The 16,050-nt window shown below is 41.5% G+C and overlaps 1 non-coding gene across 1 annotated transcript; it reads left to right on the top strand.

Moving 5' to 3' along the window:
• Positions 1 to 14,704: 14,704 nt before the first annotated feature.
• Positions 14,705 to 14,811, top strand: LOC141687898 (small nucleolar RNA R71). Its single transcript, XR_012561377.1, has one exon. It is a non-coding gene; the product is annotated as a small nucleolar RNA R71 (small nucleolar RNA).
• The last annotated feature ends 1,239 nt before the right edge of the window (positions 14,812 to 16,050 follow it).

Below are 16,050 nucleotides of genomic sequence, written 5' to 3'. Positions count from 1 at the left end.
TGAGGAAAATGAGATCGAGTTACAGTTTACCTCAGTAGCTCATCCACAAGCCAATTGGCAAGCGAAAGTGGCAAATCATATAATTTTAGATGGTTTAAAGAAGAGGATTGAAAAATCCAGGAATAATTGGGTTGATGAGGTATTTCCAATGCTTTGGGCTTACAAGACTACTTGTAGAGTCACTACCAGAGCAACCCCCTTCATGTTAGCATATGGGGTAGAGGCAGTTGTTCCTGTAGAAATATTGCACTCATATCCCCGAATCCAAGCTTTCAATGCTGAGGAAAATGGGGAGGGGCAAAGATTAGCCCTAGATTTAATAGATGAAGTACGAGATGCGGCGCACAAAAAGATAGTGGAATGTCAGAAGAGAGCCTCATTTTATTACAACCTTAGGGTAAAAAAGAGATTCTTCAAGCAAGGAGATTTGGTCCTAAGTAAGGTGGAAGCCTCTGGTGTAGGGCAGAAAGGAAAGCTCTCCCCAAATTGGGAAGGGCCATACAAGGTTAAGAGCGTTCAGGGAAGGGGATCTTACAAGCTGGAAACCATGGATGGAGAAAATACCTCGAACTTGGCATACTCAAAACTTGAAAGTTTACTACCTATATATTGTACTTACTATAGTGGTAGCAAGGTTCAAAAGCACCTTGAAGCTTTTCTTGCATAATATTTTATATCTCGGTTTCAGTAGGATTTGCATTTTAGTTCATGACTACTAAGGGTTGAACCCATGTTATGCAAAGTTTTGGAAAACCATATTATATATTACTGAGTTGGGATTATTTCAATCCTTAGAAGTCCAAGTTGTGATAGCACTTTTTTTTTATTTTAGCAAAATTCATGCTTTGATCACTAAAGGAAGAAAACTTCAAGAATTCTTCCATTATAAGAATGCTCGGTGCATGACTCTTAGAACTGAGTAGTTCGAGTTATTAATCATCCTCCTTAAAAGTATAACACTTAGAAAGTGCTAAAAAACTTAAAGGGAAGGTTATGAAAAAGGAAATAGCATAAATAAACCCCGAAGGGTAATAAGTTCCAAGTACAAATCAGTTAATACATAAAAAGCCACGATGGGCCAATAAGAAAAGGAAATTAATCTAGATCCTTAAACAAATCATCATCATGTCCCCTATCAGTAGCAGTAGAGGGGGGAACAAGCTCGTCTCTCATAGGGTTAGCATCCCGAGAAGGAGAAGCTGTGGCCTCAGCATAAGTATATAGAGTGGGGGAGAGAGGAATATCCTCAAGAAGAGGTCCTGGCCTAGGAACAGCAGGGATTGGGTAGGCTGCAAGAGTCACCTCCGGGATCTTCTTCCCAATCTCCTCCACTATCTGCTCCCAACAGCTAGAAAAGGTCTCAGGAAAGTTAGCATCATACTCGGCATTCAGGACATCCTAAAAGTCTTGAGATGCCTTATACTCAGCTATCACCTCAGCCCGAGCCCTGTGAGCGTCCAGCTCTAGCTTGCGAACCTTCTCCTTTTCCTCAGCCAACTCCTTCTCCACCTCACGGAAATGAGTGAAGTTAGCCTCTAAGGCCTTAAGGTACATGTCCCTATCCCTTTTAGTAATGGTCAGGCTAGTCCTCACATCCTTCAGGTTGTGAAGGGAATCTTGGAGATTGGTATTCATCTGCACAAACATGTTCAAACACAATAAGTAGTGTGAAAATATTGTAAAAGCACAAGAAGAATAAGATAAGAAAGAGGGTTACCGAAGCTACAGCCTGAGCACCCAGACGCTCGATCTGTAGGTCATCAGAAGACTCTACTATCTCGGCCCTGTCACGAGGCATAACCACGCTCTCGGACCAAACAGCAGCAGCCTCAGAGCTCCCCACTACCGTGTCCCTCCTCTGAAGGCCCCAAGTCATAGTCAAAGGAGAAGTATCCTCATCGAGGCTAAGGGGCCTCTCGGATATGAAGGTAGGGATGGACTCCTTAACCGTGACTGAAGGGTCGTCTCCAATCCTTACCCGCTTGTCGTGGTGAGTTTTGACAACGGAGCTCTTAGCAGCGCGGGCCTCCCTCTTCTTAAAGATAGAGTCCAGACCTGCCTTTGCTACAGGGAAATATGCAAACATTAGAGAAATAATAAAGATATTGAAATGAAAAATTAAATAAAAAGGGGAAATAAGTACCCTCGGGACCCAAGTCGCTAAGACCAAAACTTTGCAAGTTGCCCTATGACAGAATGAGAGCACAATGATGCAAATTATCATCAGTAATGGCCCTGATGGCCCCATTTTCATCTACTCCCATTTTTAAATCTCTTAAAGAGGCGTCTATACTTTTTGAGAAGTTGGCCCAAAAAAAATGGTCACAACTCTCCTCGGAATCTAGGTATACATAAAACCACTCATTTTTCCAAGTTGGATACGAGTCAGGATTGGTACCAGAAATGAAGCAAGAACGGGCCAATGATCTATGAACTATTTTGTCTCATCCATGGTCCTCAGGAGAATTAACAAATTTAAATAAATAGTGAAAAATGCATACATTGGGCTCAAAGCCATGTTTACGGGATTGGGCCATATAGCAGTGAATAAAACGCCACGAATTAGGGATAAGTTGGGTTGGACAGACTCGGGCTTCAGCTAAAAGGCGGAAAACAAAGGGGCGTGGAGGAAGATGGAAACCAGCATAGAAGGTTTCCTTATAGACTTGAATGGCCCCAGGCTTTGGGTAGCGTGCCCTATCATTTGGGCCTGGAGCCATGACCCTATAAGGGTGTGAAATGCCGAATAAACGGGCTATAGTCCCTACCTTATCAGAACCAAATATAGAAGGATAATTATATACATCTAAGTGTAACCTATTAGGGAAGCCCGAGAGATTTTTTACCTCAGGTGGCCCTAGATGGAAAAGGAGCAGCTTGGGGAACCTGGGAGTGGGATGAGTCAGAATCCAACATGGATGAAGACTGAAGCCCAGAAAAACTCTTCAAGGTAAGGAGGGAGATGAAGATTCAAACAGAATCTTCAAGAAAAGCCCAGAAAATGACAAAGAACTACGGTGGTAAGAAGACCGGAAATCTCCTTGCGATGGCAGAAAGTGAGAGAAACTATTGTCGGAGAGGAGAATTTTTTAGAGATTTGAGTAGAGTGTGAGAAATGAACTCACAACTCCACTCCTTTTATAGCCAAGTAGAGGTAACTCAACCGATTGTTAGGCCGAAGAAAATGGGCTTGATAAGGGCGGGAAGCTCATAAAAATTGAATATTAAGGCACCCTTCCAAATTTGGGAAGGATCTAGAATGTTCTTTGCCAAAAAACCTGAACTCTGAGAAAAAATCACAAAAAAGAAATATTGAAGGCCAAACCACGTCTAGGAGACATCATTCCTAGGCATGGTTAAAACCATGTCTCCTAGGAGGGGGTTACCCACGCCTACGATATATTGAAGCATAGATTAAGGGTCAAACCACGTCTAGGGGGAACCATTCCTAGGCGTGGTTAAAACCATGTCTCCTAGGCGTGGGTTACCCACACCTAGGATTTAATAAGGCATGAAAGCCAACCACGCCTAGGAGACATAATTCCTAGGCGTGTTACAATATTCGTCTCCTAATCGGGGGTAACCCACGCCTAGGAAGTATTGAGGCATGAAAGCCAACCACGCCTAGGAGACATAATTCCTAGGCGTGGTACAATAATTATCTCCTAGGCGGGGGTAACCCACGCCTAGGAAGTATTGAGGCATGAAATCCAACCATGCCTAGGATACATAATTCCTAGGCGTGGTACAATAACTGTCTCTTAGGCGGGGGTAACCAACGCCTAGGATGTACTGAGGCATGAAAGTCAACCACGCCTAGGAGACATAGTTTCCTAGGCGTGGTGCAATGATTGCTTCCTAGGTGGGGGTAACCCATGCCTAGGATTTATGGAAGGAAGATACACAACCATGCTTAGGAGACAAAATTCCTTGGCGTGGTAGACAAAATTCATAGGCGGGGGTGACCCACGCCTAGGAAGCAGGGAGGGAACCAACAGCGCCTAGGAGACAATGTTTCTGGGCGTTGTTGGTAACATGTCTCTTAGGTGGGGGTGACACATGCCTAGGATGCATGGCACATTAGAAGCCCATTTTCTGAATTATTTAATTAATCAGAAAATGGGCAAAAATCAGGAAAAATGCTAAAAATTCCCAAAAAATAGGGAAAAACAAGCAAAAAATCCCATAAATTCAGGAAAATTAAAAAAAAAATCAAAAATAGCTTTTGATAAAATATTCTTGAAAATTTAAGGGAAAATACCTGTGAGTGTCAGAATATTCCTAAAAATTAAGAAAAAATACCAGAAGGTACACAGAAAATCCCCGAAAATTAGGGAAGCCCGTAGAGATGGACCCCAAAGGGAAAATCATTGTAAATATGTAGGTCGCTCCACACTTTATGGTAAAAATGATAACCAAGAAAGGTAAAAACTTCAACTTCTGTTAAACCTTCGTAAGGTGTCGCAAAAGTTGGTGGCAAATGATATGGGCTTAAAATTAGCCTAGAAATATAAATAATGTTGAATTAATTAAACGTGTTATGGTCCAATAATGAAGCCCAATTAATGAGGCCCAAAGCCCTGATTATTTATTAATTACAAAATTAATAAATAGGGAGGTTTACCAGCTCATTAAATGAGTCCTAACAATTATATAATTCTATAAAAGATAGCCTCAAGGGCACTTATACTAACTAGGAGTCTGATTCCTTTATTCTAGGACTTCAAAGTCTATCCAAAGTCTGAGAACTTGTTCAACAAGTCTCCTAACCCTAGTCCAATTCAATGACTCTCAATATCTATATAAAGGGACTCACCCCATCAACCAGAACTATGTTTTTTGGCTTGATTCTCTAATTCACAGAGATACGTAGGCATCTCGTAAAGGCAGATTTAAGATACGAAACACGAGAGTAGCCATTAAAGGCCTTGAGCTCCCGAAATCTAGCAATTAATATACCCTAGTTTTTTATCAATAACAGAAACATTTCTTGTTTTGCAAGTCATTTTGAGTTAATTATTGAGCGATAAATTATATTTTTGACCCAACTTCAGTTTTAAACATACCGAGTCGAATTTTTTAACGAACCGAGTCATGTGTGATTTGAATTATGTGATACATTGTTGAACAAGATTGAAGTTGTATGTATAACTCAACAATACTGGTTTGGATAACTCAACATAGAACAAGGACTTTGAAATAATCTATATTCCACTAGAATCAGTACATATTGTTTATTCCACTTAAGTCACCTGTTTTTTGATCAACAGAAAATATGCATGAGTTTGATTTTATAAACAAAAGAAATAAAAAAACAATTTTCAAAAGAAAACAAAGTAAATTGGCAGGTTTATATTGGTGTTCAGGCTATTGCTTCTGCCACGTGTGGCATGCAACTTCTATGTCCTTTAGCTCATGTGATGCGCGTGTACTGCAAGCCTCCTATCCGCCTTTGTTTTTGATATTCAAATAAAATAAACTAAATGCTTATCCTATATTATTCAAGTCGCAAGTAACTCGGGGTTTCAAGAAATAACTAAGGCAAAGGCTGCAAAATAAAGTCGAAAGAGAAACTGGCAAGGGAGTAAAGCAGTAGCAAGTAAATATGGAGCTTAATTTTGTCGAAGGCGATTGTTTCTCCTACTGTATGTGCATGAGGTTGCAACTAACTGTTAGGGCGAAATCACGCACTAATATTCACGCAAGTATACGCGTTCGCAAGTAATATAGAATACTTTCTAGTTCGTTCCCTCAGAGACTCAAACTATGTTATTGTCTAATTAAACTCACTCACCAATGTATGATTACTTCTCAATGTTAAGATAATAACACTTAAAATTGTTGATTAAATATTAACTATAATTAACTACTTAATTAACCACTTAACTAACACTTCAATTTATCAATAATAAAACACTCATGAGATCACAACTTCATTATTACTTCCTTCTATAGCCATTGTTATTACCTTTAGCATGTGATAGTGATGACATTAATCGAATAACACGAAACTGATAAAAGCCAACTTTCATTGTACTAATACCATTCTACCAAACATCCACAATTAAGATAGAAGTTGAATAGTCATCAATTATGTTGAGTTCCTATATGTCTACAGAAATTGACAACACAACGATTTAAGCACAAGTTATTCCTTTTGATTACATAGGGCAAATAAAACTGTTAGAGTTACCCACTAATCATGTACAACGTACATGAACCTATGCTAGCATGGCAAGTTCTAAATCTCAAGATCCACCGTCGCTTCACAAGAGATTAACACCCTATCTTATATGTTCGCGACGCACATAAGACGAATACGCACAACCAATACTAGATATCATGCAATCATCACACATTAAAGTATTAAACAATTAACTAAAGAATTCCATAATAAATCCGTCGCAACCCCATGATCACGATTAGCCCATAATAGAACTTATCGCCATCATGGGTTCATAAGAAATCATGATAAACAACACAAGAAAATAATAACTAAACTAATTATATTAAAACAGAGTACGTCACAAGAGTAAATAAGTCAAAGCAAGAAAACTAGCACCCAACGTTACAACGAAACAAGAATCACAAGAATATATGCTTCCTCTTCGCTGCAGTGTGCTAAATCGGTCTTCTTCCTTATCTCCTTCGCTTCTTGCGCAAAAACACAATCTAAAACATAATCTCCATCTTATTCTCTATGAAAACGTCTCAAATCTACTTATATAATAGTCCCATAAAACTCAGATTACATAGAAGTTGGAAGCCAAACAGAAGTAGAAGTCTAAAATAATTCAGCTTTTTCCCCGACCCTGCGCGGCCGCTCAGCATTTCTGCGCAGGCGCGCAAGGCTGCCACGCGGCCGCGCTGGACCCTACTGGAAAAATTCCAGGTTTGCTCCGTTTCTTCGCCGTAATCTGCCCGTTCTTTTCCTCTCTCAATGGTGAACACATGCCAAGGCTTATTCTTGATGATTCCTCCTCCGAAATGCAACTAATACCCTGAAATGCATAAACACTAGAAAAACGCATCAAATACACAAAATACTTGATTTCAAGACACCAATTTAAGCCATTTTAAGACGTTCTAAGTGGTATAAAATGCCACTTATCACACCCCCAAACTTAAATCGATGCTTTTCCTCAAGCGTCACAGACTCAAAACAAAGAAAAATATGCATGAATGCAATCTATATGAAAATGCAACGATCCCCCTTACTACAATTAACCAACCAAATTGTCACGTTTCAACGAATGCAGTTAGACACTAAAGATCAATTAACTCATGCAAACGGACATACAGCCAGAAACGTGGTGTGTGCAAATGCTTAACAGATATGCTTCGGAACTAGACCAATTACTATGACTAGACTATCCTCAAGGCAATCCTACGATTATACAAAGAATAAAAATTCTAGGCACAAAGTGATATACAACACTACAAGAACTCTGGAGCTTACTACGTAATCGTGCTTTTTATTTACAACTCAAATGCTTATTTGACTGTGCAATGAGTGAGGTCCACAAAAGACTTATACAATGGTATCCATGTAACGAGCGTTAGGTTAGCGGATCCCAGACTCTAAAAGCCTTAGGTCACTAGGCACAAAGTCCCCTAAGAACTTAATAACTCGAATACCAAAGAGCCCACTCTTGATCAATTATGCAAAATATATATATATATATATATATATATATATATATTTTCTTTCTTTTCTTTTCTGAGCAAGTGCGTTTCGCTCCATCTTGCTCAACCCTAGACTACTCGCATAACATGCGAGCCGGCTACTAGCCATTTGACGCCTAGCCACAACTAGCAACAAATTCCATTTTTACTCCATTTTTTTTTTCATGCCTTTACCACTAAGAACCTATTAACAAATTCTAAGCATAATAAATAGATTATCCTCGAAAATAATCAGATCATAACAACAATCTAGCCCTTAAGCATTCTCTAAGACTTAGTGAAAATACAAGTGCTTCTAGCATGCATATCAACTTACACAACTTAATATCACTTTAATGCTATCACTACACTCGCATCAATATCACAATTCAGTCGATAAATCATTGCAAAAGGGATCATGGTATATGCATGAGCTATATGATATGACAAACAACTAAAGCTATAAAAAAAACTATATGGCAAAAATTATGCAACTATATGAACTAACTATCATGAATATGCAGCTATATGACACACACAAAATATTCCTTAACTACCACCCCCAAACTTAAAATCTTCACTGTCCCCAGTGAAGGTAGTAGAAAGGAACACAGGGTATACCTACTCGGAGTCATCATCATCATCACCCTCAGTGGGTGGAGTATCAGGCGGCGGGTATGCAGAGTCCTCACCAAAAACTGGCCACTGGATATCAGCTCCAAGGCCTCGAAAAGCAGTCCCTAACGCAAGGGTGAGCTCCTGAGCAAACCTGCTCTGCGTCTCATACATGGCATCCATCCGCCGTGAAAGCCTCCTATACTGGGCATCACCCATCCCAGCACCCTCCTGAGCTCTCGAAGAACCAGCCTCACCACGCCCTGGCCTAGCCATAGTAGCACCTCGTGCTGGACGCCCTCCTGGAAGACGATAACCCAGCCCATGCTCCTCAGGCTCACCACCGGTCCACTCCTGCATCCCATTCAGAGTGCCAGAATCTATCGGAGCTGCTGGCAACTGCAACTGCTCATGAGCCGGCCAGTTCACTCCTACTGCTCGGCATAGCTTCGTAACCGTGGATGCATAAGGGATGTTCATATGCTTTGCTCCCCTCAGAAACTTCAGAATTCCTTGGTAGATAAACTCACCAAGGTCCACATAGTATTCCTCATTCAGAATTCCCCACAACAACTGTGCTCTCTCAACTGTGACCTCGTGTGCATGTGAAGAAGGCAAAATATTAGCACATATAAATGCATTCCATGCACGGGCATACCTGTTCATGGCGATCGCCGGAAAGTGACGATACTCATTATTGGCTGGACTGCGGTTCCAAACAGTGCCCGGTCGACAGAGAGTCGCACAAATCAAATCCAAGTTAAAATTCTCAGCAGTCTTTTCATTCCAGTTCTCCTCCTTGGGCTTCCTCTCTCTCTGCCCAATCACACGGCGAATCGCCGCAGGATGATAATCAACCGTCAGCCCACGAACTACAGAAAACCCATTCTTTTCAGCCTTCGCGTTCGCGTAGAACTCGCGAACAACACTCATCGGTACTGCTTCGGGTGACTCACAAAAAGCTATCCACCCCTTCTCTGCAATCATGGGCAACAACTCACCATCCCTCCCTGATGGTAAAAACCTCCTCTCCTTCAGAATCGGCTTCCCCAACAGCCTAGTGTACTCCTCCTCCGCAGCTCTGTCAGTTAACCGAGGCCTTGCAGCAGTACCCCTTGATGAATCAGCAGTAGGAACTGTGCTGCTGCTGTCAATAGTGCGTGCTCTCTTGGGTGCCATTGATTTGTGAATAAAAGTGTGTAAGAACTGATTTTTGATGTTTATGAGAGGGTTTAAGTGTAGGAAGTTTGTGGGAGATATGTGGGATAGGTGTATGTATATATAGGGTGTGGAGTAGGTTAAATTAGATTAGGAGTGGGGTTGAGGGATAAAATCATGGGGTAATGGGAAAAGAATTCGTGGGTTTATGGGCTGTGATGGGTTTTTGTGTTTTTTTTTCTGAACTGTAAAAAAATTTTCTGGGACTCGACCCCTGCGCGGCCGCTCAGCATTTCTGCGCGGGCGCGCAGCAAGCTGCGCGGCCGCTCAGCATAGTTGCGCGGCCGCTCAGCATAGCTGCGCGGGCGCGCAGAGGGTCTCTGGAAAAAAAAATTTTCAGCCCCTTTTTTCTGATTTTTTTTGTGTTTTTGGATAGGTTATTAACTTCTAAGGGTACCTGTAACAACAATTCATGGGTTGCCTCCCACGCAGCACTTCTTTTTCGTCATTAGCTTGACGTTCCGTACCTTTCTCAAGTAGTCAACAAAATGGCACTAACCACCTCTCGGTTTGCCATGTCCCCATAGTAGTGCTTCAACCGCTGACCGTTAACCTTGAATGCTTGGTCCGAATCATTCTCAAAAATTTCCATGTCCCCATGTGGAAACACAGTTTTGACAATAAAAGGTCCAGACCACCTTGATTTCAACTTCCCAGGAAAAAGTCGGAGTCGAGAGTTGAATAACAGAACTTGTTGCCTGGCACAAATAACTTAGGATGTAGCTTCCTATCGTGCCACCTCTTCACCTTTTCCTTATACATTTTGTTATTCTCGTACGCTTGAAGTCGAAATTCATCAAGTTCATTAAGCTGAAGCATTCTTTTCTTACCAGCTGCATCTAAATCCAGGTTCAATTTCTTCAATGCCCAGTAGGCCTTATGCTCAAGCTCCGCCGGTAGATGACATCCCTTACCGTACACCAACTGAAACGGTGACATCCCAAGTGGAGTTTTGTATGCTGTTCTGTAAGCCCAAACAGCTTCATCGAGCTTTAAAGACCAATCCTTCCTTGACGGACAAACAACCTTCTCTAGAATGCGCTTTATCTCTCTGTTAGACACTTCCGCTTGACCATTTGTTTGCGGATGATAGGCAGTAGCTACTCGATGATTCACATTATAACGCTGCATCATAGAAGTGAACTTATGGTTGCAAAAATGCGATCCTTCATCACTTATGATTACCCGAGGCGTTCCAAACCTTGTGAAAATTTGCTTATGAAGAAAATTTAGCACTGCCTTTGCATCATTTGTCGGTAAAGCTTTAACTTCGACCCATTTTGAGACATAATCGACTGCCAGCAAGATGTACTGATTATTGCAAAATGAGATAAAAGGCCCCATGAAATCGATTCCCCATACATCAAAGACCTCGACTTCAAGCATCACATTTAATGGCATCTCATCCTCCCTTGACAAATTTCCCACTCTTTGGCAACGATCACACCTTAAAACAAACTGATGAGCATCCTTGAACAAAGTAGGCCAGAAAAAACCTGCTTGCAGAATACGAGCTGCTGTCTTCTCACCTCCATAGTGTCCACCATAAACCGTGGAATGGCAGTCTCGTAATATCCCCTCCATCTCACAGAACGGGATACATCTCCTGATGATCTGGTCAGCTCCCTGTCTAAACAAATATGGTTCATCCCACATATACCACTTCACCTCATGCAGAAACTTCTTCTTTTGAGCGGATGTCAAATTAAGCGGCATTATATTGCTGACAAGATAGTTTACAATATCTGCAAACCATGGTTCTTCCTCCTGAATTGCAAACAACTGCTCATCCGGAAAAGATTCATTGATTAACGTCCTATCTTGTGAAGTAGAATCGGGATTCTCCAACCTAGAGAGATGGCCAGCTACTTGATTCTCAGTACCTTTTCTATCTTTGATCTCTAACTAAAATTCTTGAAGTAAAAGCACCCAACGAATGAGTCTCGGCTTCGAATCCTTCTTAGAAACCAGATAGCGAATAGTTGCATGATCAGTGAATACTGTTACTTTCGTACCAAGCAGATAAGATCGAAATTTCTCAAAGCCAAAGACTATAGCCAAAAGCTCCTTCTCAGTAGTGGTGTAGTTCAATTGGGCCCCATTTAAAGTCTTACTCGCATAGTAGACCACATGGAAGAGATTTTTCTTGCGCTGTCCCAGAACTGCACCTACCGCATAGTCACTCGCATCACACATCATCTCAAACGGTTCTGTCCAATCTGGTGCTGTAATAACTGGTGCCGCGATCAAACTCCCTTTGAGAGTCTCGAATGCTGCCAAACATTCATCATCAAATTTGAAAGGCACATCTTTCTCAAGTAAATTGCACAACGGCTTAGATATCTTTGAAAAGTCCTTGATGAATCGCCGATAAAAACCCGCATGACCGAGAAAACTACGGATTCCTTTCACCGAATTAGGTGGGGGAAGATTTTCAATGACTCCCACCTTGGCCTTGTCCACCTCCAGACCTTTGCTAGAGACCTTATGCCCAAGGATAATGCCTTCACGCACCATAAAATGACATTTCTCCCAATTAAGCACCAAATTAGTTTCCACGCATCTTTTAAGTACGGCGCGCAGATTATTCAAACATTCATCATATGAGTGTCCAAAGACGGAGAAGTCATCCATGAACACTTCGACGTTATTTCCAATCATGTTAGAGAATATAGCCATCATACATCTCTGAAAGGTGGCCGGGGCGCCACATAACCCAAACGAAACTCTACGAAAAGCAAATATGCCAAATGGACAAGTGAAGGTAGTCTTTTCCTGATCCTCTGGTGCAATACAAATCTGATTATACCCGGAATAACCATCCAGAAGACAAAAATACTCATGTCCCGCCAATCTGTCAAGCATTTGATCAATGAATGGGTGAGGGAAGTGATCCTTCCTTGTGGCTTTGTTCAATTTTCTATAATCCATGCATACTCTCCATCCTGTAACTATTCGAGTAGGGATGAGCTCATTCTTTTAATTTGCGACCACAGTGATACCTCCTTTCTTAGGTACACATTGCACGGGGCTCACCCACGAGCTGTCAGAAATAGGATAAATGATGCCTGCATCTAGCCATTTCAGAATTTCTTTCTTCACCACCTCCTTCATGATCGGGTTCAGTCTTCGCTGCTGTTCCACAGTTGGCTTACTACCTTCCTCTAACAGAATTTTATGCATACAATATGAAGGACTTATCCCCTTGATGTCTGCTATGGTCCATCCTATAGCCGATTTGAATTCTCTCAAAATCCTTAAGAGCTTGTCTTCCTCACTACCTGAAAGGTCAGCTGAAATAATAACAGGTAACGTAGATGAATCACCTAAAAAAGCATACCTCAAGTGGTTAGGTAATGGTTTTAGCTCCAAGGTAGGTGCTTCCTCTATTGATGGTTTGAGCTTCCCTTCAGCATTCTTAAGGTCAGAAGTACCAAGAGATTCAAATGGTATGTCGAGCTTTCGCTTCCATGGAGAAGCGTTCAGATATTGTAATTGCTCGTTGCTATCTTCATCATCGCTGTCAAAATCCCCCACTAAGGCTTTTTCCAATGCATCAGACATTAGCATGTGATCGAGTTCCGAAGTAACCGCAGAATCAATCACATCCACTTTTAAGCACTCCTCATCTTCTGTAGGGAATTTCATTGCCTTGAATACGTTGAAGGTCACATCCTGATCTTGGACCCGCATAGTAAGTTCCCCTTTTTGCACATCTATCAAAGTACGGCCAGTAGCCAAGAAAGGCCTCCCCAAGATTATGGGAATCTTCTTATCTTCCTCAAAATCCAGAATAACAAAATCTGCAGGAAAGAAGAGCTTATCCACCTTGACGAGCACATCCTCAACTATGCCCCTTGGGTAAGTAATGGAACGGTCCGCCAATTGTAGCGACATGTATATGGGTTTTGGATCAGGCAGATCCAGCTTTTTAAAGATCGACAACGGCATCAGATTAATGCTTGCTCCCAAATCACAAAGGCACTTTTCAAAAGTTAGATTGCCAATGGTGCAAGGAATGGTGAAGCTTCCTGGATCTTTCAGTTTTGGTGGTAACTTTTGTTACAGAACCGCGCTGCATTCTTCCGTGAGAGCAACGGTTTCAAGGTCATCCAGTTTCACCTTCCTTGAAAGAATAGTCTTCATAAACTTCGTATAACTAGGCATTTGTTCCAGAGCCTCAGCGAAAGGTATATTGATGTGAAGTTTCTTGAACACCTCCAGAAACTTCCCGAACTGTCTATCCAGCTTTTGTTGCTGTAATCTCTTAGGAAAAGGTGGTGGATGATAGAGCTGTTTCTCCCCTGTATTAGCCTCAGGCAGAGTGTGTTCAACAGTAGTCTTCTTTGGTTCCGCCGCTTTCTCCTTTTGCTTAGATTCTTCATCTCTAACTTCAGCTTCGACTTCTTTTGCCTTTTCAGCATCAGCTACTTTTCCAGACCTTAAGGTAATAGCCTTGACTTGCTCTTTAGCTTCCTTCCTGCCTGGTACTTCCGTGTCACTGGGAAGAGTGCCAGGTTGATGATTGAGCACTGCATTGGCTAATTGACCGATTTGATTTTCCAAGGTCTTGATAGAAACCGCCTGACTCTTACACAACAGCTTAAGTTCCTCAAAATCAGCACTAGTAGGTGCAGCTGCACTTCCCTGTTGAGGATATGATTGCCTTGTAGCATATTGCTGTGGTTGTTGGAATCCCAGTGGGTTAAACTGTTTACTTACTCCTTGCTGATGTGGTGGCTGAATAGCATTCTGATTATTCCCCCAGCTGAAATTTGGATGATTTCTGTTGTTAGGATGATAGGTCGCTGGCACAGGCTGCTGTTGTCGCTGATAATTATTCACATATTGAACAGATTCGTTGACAAGAGAACACTGATCCGTAGCATGAGAACCTGCACAAAGCTCACAAACCATAGCTATTTGATTAACTCCATACGTAGCCAAAGAATCAACCTTCATTGATAGCGCTTGGAGCTGGCCTGCAATAGCGGTGGCTGCATCAACTTCCAAAATACCTGCTACCTTGCCTGATGTCATCCTCTGAGTTGGGTTTTCATGCTCATTTGCAGCCATCGTCTCGATAAGATTGTACGCCTCAGTATAGCTTTTAGCCCATAAGGCGCCTCCAGCTGCTGCATCGAGCATGGGCCGAGATTGGGCCCCCAAACCATTATAAAAACCAGTGATTACCATCCAATCCGGCATTCCATGATGTGGACATTTTCTCAACATTTCCTTGTAGCGTTCCCAAGCCTCGCACATAGATTCTGTAGGTTGCTGCGCAAACTGAGTAAGAGCACTCCTCATAGCAGCAGTCTTTGCCATTGGATAAAACTTCACCAGAAACTTTTGCGCAAGATCTTGCCACGTAGTGATGGACCCAGCTGGTTCGGAATGTAACCAGTCTTTAGCTTTATCCCTCAGTGAGAATGGGAAAAGCCTCAACTTGATAGCCTCATCAGTCACGCCATTATACTTAAAAGTGCTGCAGATCTCGACAAAATTCCTTATGTGCATGTTGGGGTCTTCAGTTGTCGATCCTCCAAAAGAAACAGAATTCTGCACCATCTGAATAGTGCCCGGCTTGATTTCAACGGTGTTAGCTTGAATAGCCGGATGAAGGATGCTTGACTGAATGTCATCAATTTTAGGCCGAGAAAAATCGATAAGAGCTGGATCAGCTTGAACAATACGATCTCCCATGTTTACTGGTTCTTTCTGCTCAGTTCCTGAATCCGAATCCTCAAAATCTAACTTCTCCGGAGTATCAAGAACTTCGTCTTTCTCTTCAGTTGTATCTAAGGTCCTCTTGCGAGCACGAGAACGAGTTTGCATAAACGCTTGCTAAAGTGCCTGAAACACAACCGAAAAGAGTAAGTAACTACTATGTCCTAATCACTGAGTCCTAATGACCAATGATGGTAAGTACATAAACTAAACAAATACGTCGAGTCCCCGGCAGCGGCGCCAAAAACTTGTTAGGGCGAAATCACGCACTAATATTCACGCAAGTATACGCGTTCGCAAGTAATATAGAATACTTTCTAGTTCGTTCCCTCAGAGACTCAGACTAAGTTATTGTCTAATTAAACTCACTCACCAATATATGATTACTTCTCAATGTTAAGATAATAATACTTAAAATTGTTGATTAAATATTAACTATAATTAACTACTTAATTAACCACTTAACTAACACTTCAATTTATCAATAATAAAACACTCATGAGATCACAACTTCATTATTACTTCCTTCTATAGCCATTGTTATTACCTTTAGCATGTGATAGTGATGACATTAATCGAATAACACGAAACTGATAAAAGCCAACTTTCATTGTACTAATACCATTCTACCAAACATCCACAATTAAGATAGAAGTTGAATAGTCATCAATTATGTTGAGTTCCTATATGTCTACAGAAATTGACAACACAACGATTTAAGCACAAGTTATTCCTTTTGATTACATAGGGCAAATAAAACTGTTAGAGTTACCCACTAATCATGCACAACGTACATGAACCTATGCTAGCATGGCAAGTTCT

Source organism: Apium graveolens, chromosome 9, assembly GCF_009905375.1.
Source record: "Apium graveolens cultivar Ventura chromosome 9, ASM990537v1, whole genome shotgun sequence".
NCBI classification, from domain to species: Eukaryota; Viridiplantae; Streptophyta; class Magnoliopsida; order Apiales; family Apiaceae; genus Apium; species Apium graveolens.
The sequence above is the reverse complement of the archived record's forward strand: the minus strand, read 5'-3'. Positions and strand labels throughout refer to the sequence as shown.